This window comes from Temnothorax nylanderi, unplaced genomic scaffold, assembly GCF_030848795.1.
Source record: "Temnothorax nylanderi isolate EJ_2023f unplaced genomic scaffold, tnyl_v1.0 TNYL_tig0294_pilon, whole genome shotgun sequence".
NCBI classification, from domain to species: domain Eukaryota; kingdom Metazoa; phylum Arthropoda; class Insecta; order Hymenoptera; family Formicidae; genus Temnothorax; species Temnothorax nylanderi.
Window position 1 is genome coordinate 71,938 of NW_027249356.1, and position 15,188 is coordinate 87,125.

The following is a 15,188-nucleotide window of genomic DNA, read 5'->3' on the forward strand; positions in this document are numbered from 1 at the left end:
CGACATAACTGGGATGAACGCGAAACAATAGCGTGAAATGCCGCGAAATGATAGTGCGCCACGCTCGGAGTGCGTAAACGCAAGGTCCAAACCCGTGCAGGGATTCTGTCACCAAACAATCTTAATCTAACGCAAGTAATAATCTTAATCTAACGCAGGGAATAATCTTAAACTAACGCAGGGCATAATCTTAAACTAACGCAGAGAACGAACGTGACGCGAGTAACGTCCCAACGCAAGAGGGAACGAACGCAAGGTGTGATATCGCCGAGGATATCCTAACGCGAAGAATAAGGCGCCGAGGCGCTCGACGTAACGCGAAACACGATTCTAACGCGAGGAAATATGCGGAATTACCGCACGCAATACTATAACTAACGCGAAATTACCGATTTATCCTAACGCAGGAAACTGAGGTTAACGCAAGTGATTCCGATCGAACGCAACACCCGCGATCGTCAGCGATCGTCCAACGCGAAAAATGATGCACCGAGACACTCGGGATCGCGCGAAATACTCGAATTAACGTGAGAAAATTACGGAATTATCGCGAGGAATAACGAGACGCCATTTTAGGTCGACGCGAATGGTATCTTAAGACAAACAACATCCTAACGCGAATAATATCTCAACGCAGCCGATATCGCGAGGATAATCTAAGTGTCCGGACGCGAATCGCAAGTACGCAATCAAACCAACGCGAATAACCGTCTGATGCAATTAATATCGCGTGCGGAATCTAAGATTCGACCGGGCGAAATACTACGCACAACGAGACACGCGGTCGTGAACGCGAAGGGCGCGAGAAATGGCGTATTCGCGATATCGAACGTCGTCATTGACGCGCCTACCACGATCTCCAGGAGTTCGTAGACTTCGACCGCGATTCCACGGCCACGAGACCAGTCCGGTGCCCCCCGCTCTCGCCATCGATCGCTAAATACGCCTTGTCGGCGGATACGTTAATTATCGCGAATATTCCCGAGCGAGAGCGCGACCCGGGGAGCGGTGTCGTGGCTTTACATGCTGAATATTACCGAGGCAACCTCACCGTTCTTCTGCTCTCCCTCGAAAGCTCCTCGCCGTCGCCCCAAGGGTCAGGAGAACCGCCAAGACAATCGTTACGGTACTCGCCAAGAAAATCAAATGTATTTCGCGACGGACTATTTCACGCGTGTTTCGGCTGTCGAGGACGATCCAGGAGTGCTCCCGAAATTTCGCTCGATGGCGGAATCGATTGCGCGCCCCACCCCGGGAGTACGCAGCCGCTCGACGTTAACGCGCGGATCAATTAGGGGCGAGCCCGCAAGCCCGCGACGTATCCTTGCGCAGGGCCGACAATTCCGACTCCCGCAGGGCGCTTAAGATTTCCTCGCGCGTATGACGATTTCGCCGGGATCCTTCCCGGTAGCGGACGAGACGCTAACGTCCCCGTGTTTTTGGTTTCGGTCCGGGAGTGGTGGCCATCCACCCCGGAGTCCTTTTTGCAGGTGAGGAGGGCAGGCGAAGTTCATTCCGCACCGGCATCCCGGGGCCCTGCCTCTACGGGTCCGTCCTTCGCCGTATCATGCGCCACGCGCGTGTTCTTCCGCGCTCCCGTGCGCCCGCCGGCCTGCGAGTCTCGCCGCGGTCCGCTCGCGTCGATCGATATCCTGGCTCGATTCCTCTTGGTCGACTCAATCCGCATTTTACGATCCGCTGCATCTCCTCAGGAACTCCAGTCTCAGCTCGGTGAGGCGCCACGTATCAATACAAAATAACAAAAAAAGGATCAAAATACGGAAACGCAATTATAATTATGCCCCTGGAGATCTCTCGCTCTGACTCTGTGAACCGTCCTCGGGTGCGAAACGGATAATTATTGAAAACCCGCGCCTTGTGACGGCGGCGGGGCGCTGCCACGATGCAGCGAAACTGCAACGTCACAGTTGAAGCATACACGTATCAATTTCGAACTGCTCACCGACATTGACATGGTCATGTTTATCGAACGCGGCATACGCGGCGGTTTGAGTCAATGTTCAAACAGATACGCGCTGGCCAACAACAAGTACATGCAGTCGTACGATCCATCGAAACCGTCGTCGTATCTGATGTATTTCGACGTAAACAATTTATACGGCTGGGCAATGTGTCAACCATTGCCATACGCAGATTTTCAATGGGTCGACGACGTAACCGATTTTAATGTTATGGATGTCGCGTTGGATTCCACGATAGGCTACATTCTCGAAGTCGACTTGGAGTATCCGCAACATCTTCACGACGCGCACACTGACCTACCGTTCTGTCCGACGCGCGATAAACCACCCGGTAAGCGGCAGGACAAGCTCCTCGCAACAGTATACGATAAGAAACGTTATGTCATACATTATTGCAACCTGCAGCAGTGTACTCGTCACGGTCTCCGTGTAGCAAAGATTCACCGCATATTGAAATTCGCGCAATCTCCATGGCTTCGCGATTATATAAAACTAAATACGAAATTTAGAACATTGGCCAAAAATGATTTCGAGAAAAATTTATACAAATTGATGAACAACGCTGTGTTTGGCAAAACCATGGAGAATGTGCGCAATCACGTTGACGTGCGACTCGTGACTCATTGGGAGGGTAGATACGGCGCGGAGGCAATGATCGCGAAACCAAATTTTCGTAGCCGAAGCGTCTTTTCGGAGAATTTAGTAGCAATAGAAATGCGAAAACTCGAGGTGAAGTTCGACAAACCAATCTACGTGGGTATGTGCATCCTCGATATATCCAAGACATGTTTGTACAAATTTCATCACGAGTACAAGTTACCGTTGTATCGCGACAAGTGTAAAGTCACGTACACCGATACAGACAGTCTCATTTATCACATCGAGTGCGACGATGTGTATGACACCATGAAGCGCCACATTATTAGATTTGACACTAGCGATTACGCGGTCGATAATGCGTACGGTATCCCACTCGCCAATAAAAAAGTTCCGGGCTTAATGAAAGATGAAAACAACGGTGCGATAATGACCGAATTCGTCGGGCTTAGAGCAAAGATGTACGCCTTGCGAGTAGACGGTAAGAAAGATACGAAAAAAGCTAAAGGTGTTAAGAGTAACGTCGTAGCCAGGTCGATAACGTTCAACGATTACACGCGGTGTCTGCGCGACGAAATTGAAATGACGCGACAGCAAGCCTGCATAAGATCCAAACAGCACGAGGTATACACCGTGTCCGAAACGAAAATAGCTCTAAGTCCGTACGATGATAAGCGATACATTATACCCGGTTCTACCGAGACGCTGCCATGGGGGCATTATAAAATACCATTGTAAAATACAATTGTAAATACATTTAGATATGTATGAAAATAAATGACTCATTTGTATGTATAATATGTTTTTATATTGTAATAAATTTTTACAATACATTATTCTTGTGTATCCATGAATTGTGTGAATTATCAAATCCTAACCACTTTACATAAACCTCATCCCCCCTTTTGCGCAAAACTTTTCAACGAGATACACGTCGGGATTAGCAACGCGATGTAACTCGTATTCGTAGAAGCCGCCGGCGACGGCTTTTCCGCAGGAATCTTCCAACAGATACGTCACGGGATTAGTTTTCTGCACTTTGACGATTCTAAACACCTCCGTGGTCCAATTTGGCGTGTATCCTTTCTCGAAGATTGTCTTGAATTTACTCACGCGTACCGAGTCGCCCACTTTGAATCGCGCGGGAGCAGCGATCTTTACGTGGCTGTACACCGTTGTTAGGAGCTTGTCGGCGATCGCGGGGGTAACATCGACGGGTCGCATGCCGATAGTTCGATGCTTTCGCGCGTTGTAATCCGATACGAGACCCGGCAGCGAGTCGATCCATTTGTAATTTCCATTGCGCGTAAACATTTTCCACATATCGTTCTTGAGCGTGCGATTGAATCGTTCGACGACCGATGCCTTCATTACGGAATAGGTCGAATAGTGATTGATATTATGTTTCTTCAAGAGTTTCTGCACATTTGCGTTGTAAAATTCTTTGCCCTTGTCAGTCTGCAGATTTTTCGGACATCTTCCGCCGTCTCGAATTATTTTCGCTATCGCCGTAGTAACCTCGGTTCCGCTCTTGGCCTTGAGCGGTACGGCCCATGCGTGCTTGCTCAGCACGTCGATAACGGTGAGTATGTAGTGGTAGCCTCTGTTGAATCGCGTGTATGGACGCATCTCGACCACATCCGCCTGCCACAGGTCATCGTATCTGCGCACTATGACGCGTCTTCGCGAAAAATTTCTTCTCGCAGGAGCGTGTAATTCTTCCACCAGCCTCCGTTTCTCAGTTGATTGCTTCTTACTAGCCATGACGATGACGCGCAACTGACGCAGAGATCAGATGTACGTTCTTATCTATTCGCGATGATTTGCAATTACATCTTGAATCATCTTTTGAAGCTCGTTTAGGGTAATTTGCACGTTATTCTGGAATGCGGCCATCTTTCTCTCGATTTCATCCTGCCGATCTTTCAAAATTTGCACGCTCTGCTGCACGTAACGTTTATTGGCAGCATCGCCATCATCTACAGGCGGCGCTATCCGTCGAATCTTGAGCGATTTCGCGTCAAAGTCGGTGGCGACCATGCAAAGAGCGTTATCGCGCACGTAATTTCTGATTAATCCGCTCCATTGATAGTACGGTTCCGCACCGCCTCTTCCAAGCGATATACCAAACTTGTTGATCGGCATTTCGATGTTGATTGAATGACTCGCCGACGCGCGGTTTAATTTATAATAAGTCCAGCCTCGCGAAGTTCCTCGATAATCGACAGGATCTCGTTATCGTGACCGGTGTGACCCGCTAGGCGCGAAGCTTCGAGCAATCGGAGACGGTCTACAAGCTCGTTGGGATCGTCCCAATGAACATAGTCGATCTTGTTGTCGTTTAATGTCATGGCACGCGGCATACCTTTTCCAGCTTTTTTACCCGAAATCAACGGTGCGATTATTTGTGTGTACTTGTATCCCCTGTTGCCATTTATTTGAGCGTGAGCATCATAATTGCGTTTATGAGCATTTGTCGTCAACAGAATGCTCTTGTATGTTTGCATATCGTCCTCCGTGTAGATCTCGTCATTGGGAATTTTCTTAAAGATCAACTCGTAAAGACCGCGTGTGCCAGCGTATCGTATGCCGTCGATAATTATGTTGTCCGCGTTGTTCACGTCAAAACGTTTATTACCGAGCATTATTCCATCGTTGCTGAAATAAACACCGTACATGGTGTCTATACCGCTTTCTTGATCGCCGCTCAGAACTGCCCCGACGTACTTTTGGCTCAATGGACCCAAGTGATCTCGCAACGTTTCTCGACCCTCAGATGTTTGCAACTGCTGTCGAACGGACGTCACGAGTGAGTCATCCGTGGTTTCGAAAACATCTTCGTTTGCGAGTGATTCGAGCATTGTGGGTTGCACGGAAGGCGCAGAGGTTATCGGTGGTTCATTCAATGGACCTGTCGATCGTTTCGATTTACGCGGTTGTAAAATTTTGGTTATTTCGCTCAAATTAGATGGCACATTTATCGATCGTTTCAACGTAACCGGAGTTGAAGCCATTACAGAGTCGTTAAACGAGGCGTTTGGTCGTTTTCGTTTGAACTTCGGCTCTTCGTCATCCCACGCCGTTTCATTCTCAATCATTGACACATCGGATTCTTTGCCAACGGTGTTTTCGGCAATCTGCCTTAGAGGCTCGACGATGGGCTTAAAGTGTCTCTCCAACGCGATATCTTCCTCTATTTTACCAGTTTTCAAGGCGTGCTCTAATCTCCTCGCTGTTGTCCATGTTGCGATAACGTTGTTCAATCGACGCGTCGACAACAACTAACCACGTTTCGGTATCGCAAAGTCGTTAAATCCTTTTCTGTATCGACCATTCGAAATCGCGCTGTCCTTGTCTATCACCACGAATCCATACTTTTGTTGCCAACATGTGTGACACAATTTACTGAAATCATCGTAAGACATATCTGTGTTTACGTGATCGTTGAATACGTGTTTCAGATTGGTACCATCCTGTTTAAACAGAATCAATAGATTCGCGTTGTCGCGTATAAGATGCTTCGGTATCTTTGCATACGTCTGACAAAGATAGAAGGAGTCAACGTCCGCGTGCCGGCCCATTGCAAAGTATTCTCTTATCGTATTCTGCTTGTCGCACGCCACGTCATCAAAGATAAAAATAGAATTCGGGAGCGCCTCGCTCGGTGGAATGACGTCACTGTTATTCGAGAACATAAAGTAGCCAATCTCTTCTATCGGTGTTAGTATATTCTCCAAATATCGATATTTCAGTTGTTGCAACGATTTCTAGTACACATACACGTTCTCGAAAAGTACACCGTGCGGACTTTCCAGCAAGCTTATCAAGACGTATGTCTTGCCGCAATTCGACGGACCGCAGATGATACCGCGTATAGAAATCGGTAGCATGTCTCCATGTTTGCGTACCTCTTTCGTTAACTGTATCCTATCGTCAAAGTTTGTCACTTTGATCGTCCACGATTGTCGTACGAACCGCATTTTACCTCCCCTCCACAACGAATAAAAAACAGTATCGAGAAAGCAGGCCTATTTATAGAGGCGCGTAGAGCTGAGATGCTCAGTCTTTAAAATGTTTTTGCTCGTGTCGGATAACAGCGATATTTACGATTTAACCGCCGAGCAGTTAAAGTATATACCAAAGGTCATTTTACTACGACAGTTTTATAATTACATAGATTATTTGTGGGATAAGCTTCCCGAACATATCAAGGCAGATTTGGAGGTTCAGCAATATCGTCGCTGTTTAATACATTATAATTTGCCGTGTCAGCAAACGCACATCGACGGTCCGCCGCCGTTGATAAAAAACTGCGGCGAATGCCGCCGAAGATAGGTCGAGGTCTGTTGAATCGCGCGATAAACGCGCTTCCGATCGAATTACACATTCCCGGCTATCAATTTTGCGGTCCGGGAACTCATTTAGAAACACGATTGGCAAGAGGTGATCGGGGTATTAATCCATTGGACGCAGCGTGTCGCGAGCACGACATAGCCTACTCGCGTAGCAACGATCTCGCAGAACGACACGTGGCAGACAATATACTCGCCGCGAAAGCGCGAAAACGTGTCACCGCGAACGATTCGACTCTCGGAGAGAGAGCTGCAGCTACAGCCGTCTGGGCGGCCATGAAGGTTAAAACGAAACTCGGTATGGGTTTGAAAACGAAGAAAAAGAAGAAGAACAAGCGAATACTTCCGGTAGCGAAACGCGGCGGTATCCTGCCGATCCTGCCGTTATTAGGGGTTCTCGGCTCGTTGGTCGGCGGAGCGGCGGGAGTCGCAAAGGCCGTGAACGATAACAAAGCCGCGCGACGTCAGCTGGAAGAGATGCAACGTCACAATCGCGCCATGGAAGGTCACGGACTTTATCTCGCTCCGTACAAACGCGGACGGGGAGTCTCGAGAAAAAAAAAACGTCGAAGAGACGCTAAAAATCCCCAAGGGCGTAACTACCAACGTACAACTGCAACAACTGGCAAAACGTATGCGCATTCCATATTTTAGAGGTATTTTCATGCGCGACTCGTTACCGATCGGCGGTGTACGTCGAAACGAAAGCGGTATCGTGAATTTGGATAATACTGAGGGACCGGGTACTCACTGGGTGGCGTACGCGAAGAGGGGAGATCGTGCCATATATTTCGACAGTTTTGGCAATCTTCGACCGCCGAGAGAATTGGCGCAGTATCTAAAGAACAATGTAATAGAGTAAAATCGCACGCCATATCAGCGATACGATCAGAGCAATTGCGGTCAACTGTGTCTGCGTTTTCTACAGTCGGTTGACAATCAATTTAAAGACCGGCGTTACGCTGTTTAATCTCAGTATTCATTCAAACATGTCACTGACATTTACGCTCACCGGCAAGAGCAGCATCCTCGCGGTAAGCTACTTTCCCGCCGTGGATTTGAGCGATGGTAATTACGAGCTCGGTCTGACAGATTTTGAAACCTATCACACGATACCGAATGTAAATTCGTCGAACAATAAATTCTACTATGACGACGGCAAGGAGATTACCATTCCCGAAGGATCGTTCAAACTGCGTGATATAGACATGTATCTGAAACGCGCTCTTTTATGGAACCAATCCAGTTATGTCTCGCCAAACGAAGATGAACCGCACCCATTGATTATTATTCGGGCTAATAACAATACGATGAAGAGCGAGATCAAGTGCGCTTATCGGATAAATTTCACCAAACCGAACAACATTGAATCGCTGCTAGGATTTTCAGCAAATCGCGTGCTGGAGTCAGTAGGTAAGCTAGGCGGGTTCTAAATGAAATGTGGGCGAGGGGGGGTGAGGGGCGGGGGGTATACCGCGGGGGGGGGGTACCGCGTTTTCGGGCGCCGCGAGGAGGGGGAGGGGGGGAACCGCGTTGTTTGCCGCGCCGCGGGCGGGGGAGGGGGGAACCGCGTTTTCGGGCGCCGCGGGCGGGGGAGGGGGGAACCGCGTTTTCGGGCGCCGCGGGCGGGGGAGGGGCAACCGCGTTTTCGGGCGCCGCGGGCGGGGGAGGAGGGAACCGCGTTTTCGGGCGCCGCGGGAGAGGGGTCCGCGGGGTGAGGGGACCCGCGTTCGCGTTTTCGGGCGCCGCGGGAGAGGGGTCCGCGGGGTGAGGGGACCCTCGTTCGCCTTTTCGCCGCGCCGCGGGGAGGGGCGACAGCGTTTTCGCCGCGCCGCGGAGTCCGCGTGCAACGGCCGCGTCGGTCCGCGTGACGTCACACGGCACGCTCCCGCTCGCGTTATCTCCCCCTCGTAGATGTTCTCTCGCGCCCCCGTCCCCCGTTCGCGCGCGTCTTCACGGTCGCGCGCGATCCCTCTCCCCCGTCGCGGTCTCGTTCAGAAATTATGCGAAAACTACAAATAGAAAATTTGCTTACCACCGCTTGATTTCAACCTGAAACCCCTGGCTCTTGAGTCAGACACCTTCGGCAATTTGCAACACAACAATGATTTTATACAAAATATTTAGAGTTTTGAACACAGATAAGTTAGAAAAAAGCAACACATGAAAGAAGCTGTAAGCATAAACTGCAGTTTTATTGATATGCAATACAGACAGCCTTCGAACACCATGTCTTTGCCACGTAGCACTATCAATCACAAACAGTGCAAATTGAACAGAGATTACACGGCATTATTTGATGTAGTGGACCTCCACACGACGCACAGAATAAATGATCGATCAGTATATAGGCACGGGTGTCATGTTTTCGCTCAGCGTACAACATTGAGAATAATCCTCGTAATCTCACAGTACACGATGCACAAAATTTTACATTACCAGAAGTATAATAAAAGTATGTGCAACACATCTTTTTCAATTCATCTAAGGTATTCACTTCAGCCTGGTTTAATACTCGGAAAATTACTTCCGAAACATCCTCAAACCTTTCACTGTCGTAACACGAATCGTTTGACAAAATTGCATCAACATCATCAATTTCTTGTTCATGTTCATGTTCATGTTCCTGTTCATTTACCTCAATGTCCATTTCTTCTTCTTCTTGTTCACTCACTCCAACTTCCATTCTTTCTTCTCCTTCAAACTGCAATTCTTCGAAATCCATTTTATATACACTCTGTTCCACTCACGCGCTAAAATATAAACTTTGGAAAATATCCGAAGGTTCTTTTCCAATTAAATTCGGTGTTGAGAAACTCCCGGTTCGATCGGAGATCGGCGATTCCCAATTCGCGACGGATCAAATATCGCGCTACGTCGACGTCCGACAAGTACAATCTGCTACAATTTCTCATCCGCGGTTCGCTGATTTTCACTATTTTGAATTTACTATTGAGCACCGGTTTGCACAATTTTATGTACTCGTCGCTCATGTCATGTGTTGTACTCGCGACTTTCGGTCCACGACTACTGAGCGTACCCTCAAATTCATCCTTCTATATCTCACTATTGTCACATCGTTTGTTTAACATATCTAATTTCACAATGATCTCAGCATCCGTACGGATGCGCCTTGCGAAAAATCTACGATGTACAGTTTTGCACGTGTGCAATGAAGTCACCACGAGACACGTATGTTCATGAAAACGATATCGCAACATTAACTTTCAATGGTTTAATCTGTATAACTGCTATTGAACCGCTATCAAACTTCTTTAAAACATCTTTAAAAACAACTTTAAAAACAGCTATCAAACAACTTTAAAAACAGCTAAAAAACAACTAAAACAACTAAAACAACTAAAACATCTTTAGAAACAACTAAAAACAACAAAAAACATCTTTAAAAACAACTAAAAACAACTATCAAACAACTAAAAACAACTAAAACAGCTTTAAAAACATCTATCAAACAACTATCAAACAACTAAAAACATCTTTAGAAACAACTAAAAACAACTAAAAACAACAAAAAACATCTTTAAAACAACTAAAAACAACTATCAAACAACTAAAAACAGCTAAAAACAACTAAAAACAACTAAAAACATCTTTAGAAACAACTAAAAACAACTAAAAACAACTAAAAACAACAAAAAACATCTTTAAAAACAACTAAAAACAACTATCAAACAACTAAAAACAACTAAAAACAACTAAAAACAACTTTAGAAACAACTAAAAACAACTAAAAACAACAAAAAACATCTTTAAAAACAACTAAAAACAACTATCAAACAACTAAAAACAGCTTTTGAACAGCTAAAACAGCTTTTGAATAGCTTTTAAACAACTAAAACATCTATATTATATTACAAACTATGTGGGAAAAGGAAATAAAACATTTTATATATACATATATAGTTTATTTAAAAAAAAAATCATAATTTTTTCTGGTGTCGCGACCACCAGTTACATATTTTTAATACATTTTGTAATGCGCAATTCTTAACATGTTTTTCACATCTTATAGTATTAGTAACATCTAGATTATTTAAAGATTCGATATCTTCGTAATCGGCATCCAAAGGCTCAATGTTTAGATTTTTTCTAGCTTTATTCTCAAGTAAATCCACCAGCCATTCTCGTTTCCGGCATCCCTTGACGTACACAAGAGTCGACGTCTCGTCACCCTCTCCAAGCACGGCCGATGTAATTAAATGTTTCGCCATGCTGTATGGCACGTTTCCATCCTCCCATCGTAGTCCATGGTGATTTGCAATCAACCAAGAAGCGCATGATTTGTCGGATTTCGTGAGGAGACTCCATGGCATGGGACATGTAAAAATGTAATGTGCCAAAACGGTCCTGTTTCTCAGAACCGCCACCTCCTTTACGACAAATTTCATCCCGACGGTGAAGCCTTGCAGATCGACAAACGTTGGTACGATCATGACGAAACGACGGAGCAATCTGTATCTTATCGCGGTACATCAGTGCTTCTTATATCGCAATACCCGCTGATATTGCAATTTACATGATTTTGCGCACTACGTTCGACAATGGACAGTATTCGATTACACGATCATGCAAGATGAGGCAATAGGCGGTAGTATTTGCCGGTACATTCTCTTTGCAGTCAAATTCTATTCGCACATCCACGGTGGCGCTCTTGACAGATTCGTTTTGTCGCGAGCAATCGATGACAACAAAAGGTCCTTCCATCAGGAATGTATACAAGCTGCAAAGCGTATCACTGGAATCGTATCCGTAATAAGCTTTACGAAAACGCGCATACATATCGAAAAGGACGGCGTATCGATTTTTGCCAAAATCCAGATTCAAGTCGTCGTACGGATAAAATTCAGAGTTTAGATAAAGTTTCACGTTGGTCAAGTTACAGTCATCGAATACGCTAACATTTTGAGACATGATATTCTTGCGCCCGGTCTGCAGCGCAAAGATAACGTATCGCGGCTTCTCCAGCTGAGTCGCCGTTTTGACGGCCCACGAATGCTTGGTCGTGCTCTGCAACATGGGGTACTCGTACAGATCCTACGAACGGAAACTAACACTAAGATATCGCCCGCTTTCCAAGGCCCGTAGCATGGATAGCTTATTGATCTCGTTTAATGTGACGTGAGGCATTCGCCACTGTACTTTAAACAATTCAATTTCCGGCTCCGTCGCCGGATTTCCCACAATGCAATTGTTGTCGCTGCGCGCTCGTATCAAAATTAATTCGTGACGAGCGTTAACAACCACGCGTTTGTAATCCTCGCAAAAGCCCAGCAACCTCTTGAGCGGTACGCAAAAGTTGAAGTATCCTTCCGGTATGCTCGATGAAACGTCCCATCCAGCATTCCGCATGAGTTGAGAATCATTATACGATAGCGATACATAGTTCTTGATGGTACTGGTTATTCCAACGTTTCTGTTGCGATCAATCTCCACACCGTTGAGCTCGTATAGAATCTCATCGAACATGAACGCTGCACAATTATTCGCAAGCGTTGCCTGAGACTCGTCATTCCCTTTCTTTATCATCAATCTTCCTTCAACGTAGAGAAAGCTCTCGCACGGCAACGTGTATAAATCCTGCTGTTGTATGGGTATTCTTATCTCATCGTTATGTCCAAACGTTGTGTTGGCGTACGGATTGTACGTGTGTGTCTCAATCTTGACGACGCTGTCGTCAAAGATCGGTTCACCTCCAATGTTTAAGATATTAGCCATTTCGTACGACGAAACCCAATGATTTCAGAAATTCAACGTTCGACGCAGTGAGTTTCTTCTTTGGCGATCGGATTGTCTCTCTAATTTTGTTTCTCGTCTGTTGCACCTGCTCAGCTTCGTTCAGTACGAGCATCTCACGTTATCGCTGTCGTCTTCGTACATGCAGTCTAACGGTGATCTCCTCTCCACGAAAATCAATCAATCGGCCGTCCTGATCCACGACGCGAAGCGTCAAGTCCGAAATGCTCCGTACGATGATCGGAAGGTAAATGATCTGTGCCGGCGTTTCCGATATCTTATATCCTGGAGGCACACTCGGTAAAACTCGTGTATCGTGTGCACGTACTTGTCGTTGCTGTACGCACCCGCGGTCACGTTACACTCTATGCGAATGATGTTTACGTTGATGATATTTATCGGAACATCCGATTCGTGCCATTGTCGCGACTCCAGCACGCGATTCGCTGAAAATCCCAGCAGCGATCCAATGTTGTTCGGTTTGGTGAAATTTATCCGATAAGCGCACTTGATCTCGCTCTTCATCGTATTGTTATTAGCCCGAATAATCAATGGGTGCGGTTCATCTTCGTTTATCGAGACATTATTGGATTGATCCCATAAAAGAGCGCGTTTCAGATACATGTCTATATCACGCAGTTCGTACGATCCTTCGGGAATGGTAATCTCCTTGTCGTCGTCATAGTAGAATTTATTGTTCGACGAATTTACATTCGGTATCGTGTGATAGGTTTCAAAATCTGTCAGACCGAGCTCGTAATCGCCATCGCTCAAATCCACGGCGGGAAAGTAGCTTACCGCGAGGATGCTGCTCTTGCCGGTGAGCGTAAATGTCAGTGACATGTTTGAATGAATACTGAGATTAAACAGCGTAACGCCGGTCTTTAAATTGATTGTCAGTCGACTGTAGAAAACGCAGACACAGTTGTCCACAATTGCTCTGATCGTATCGCTGATATGGCGTGCGATTGTACTCTATTACATTGTTCTTTAGATACTGCGCCAATTCTCTCGGTGGTCGAAGATTGCCAAAACTGTCGAAATATATGGCACGATCTCCCCTCTTCGCGTACGCCACCGAGTGAGTACCCGGTCCCTCAGTATTATCCAAATTCACGATACCGCTTTCGTTTCGACGTACACCGCCGATCGGTAACGAGTTGCGCATGAAAATACCTCTAAAATATGGAATGCGCATACGTTTTGCCAATTGTTGCAGTTGTATGTTGGTAGTTACGCCCTTGGGGATTTTTAGCGTCTCTTCGACGTTTTTTTTTTCTCGAGACTCCCCGTCCGCGTTTGTATGGAGCGAGATAAAGTCCGTGACCTTCCATGGCGCGATTGTGACGTTGCATCTCTTCCAGCTGACGTCGCGCGGCTTTGTTATCGTTCACGGCCTTTGCGACTCCCGCCGCTCCGCCGACCAACGAACCGAGAACCCCTAATAACGGCAGGATCGGTAGGATACCACCGCGTTTCGCTATCGGAAGTATTCGCTTGTTCTTCTTCTTTTTCTTCGTTTTCAAACCCATACCGAGTTTCGTTTTAGCCTTCATGGCCGCCCAGACGGCTGTAGCTGCAGCTCTCTCTCCGAGAGTCGAATCGTTCGCGGTGACACGTTTTCGCGCTTTCGCGGCAAGTATATTGTCTGCCACGTGTCGTTCTGCGAGATCGCTGCTACGCGAGTAGGCTATGTCGTGCTCGCGACACGCTGCGTCCAATGGATTAATACCCCGATCACCTCTTGCCAATCGTGTTTCTAAATGAGTTCCCGGACCGCAAAATTGATAGCCGGGAATGTGTAATTCGATCGGAAGCGCGTTTATCGCGCGATTCAACAGACCTCGACCTATCTTCGGCGGCATTCGCCACAGTTTTTTATCAACGGCGGCGGACCGTCGATGTGCGTTTGCTGACACGACAAATTATAATGTATTAAACAGCGACGGTATTGCTGAACCTCCGAATCTGCCTTGATATGTTCGGGAAGCTTATCCCACAAATAATCTATATGATTATAAAACTGCCGTAGTAGAATGACCTTTGGTATATACTTTAACTGCTCGACGGTTAAATCGTAAATATCGCTGTTATCCGACATGAGCAAAAACATTTTAAAGACTGAGCATCTCAGCTCTACGCGCCTCTATAAATAGGCCAGCTTTCTCGATACTGTTTTTCATTCGTTGTGGAGGGGAGGTAAAATGCGGTTTGTACGACAATCGCGGACGATCAAAGTGACAAACTTTGACGATAGGATACAGTTAACGAAAGAGGTACGCAAACATGGAGACATGCTACCGATTTCTATACGTGGTATCATCTGCGGTCCGTCGAATTGCGGCAAGACAAACGTCTTGATAAGCTTGCTGGAAAGTCCGCACGGTGTACGTTTCGAGAACGTGTATGTGTACTCGAAATCGTTGCAACAGTCGAAATACCGATATTTGGAGAATATACTAACACCGATAGAAGAAATCGGCTACTTTACGTTCTCGAATAA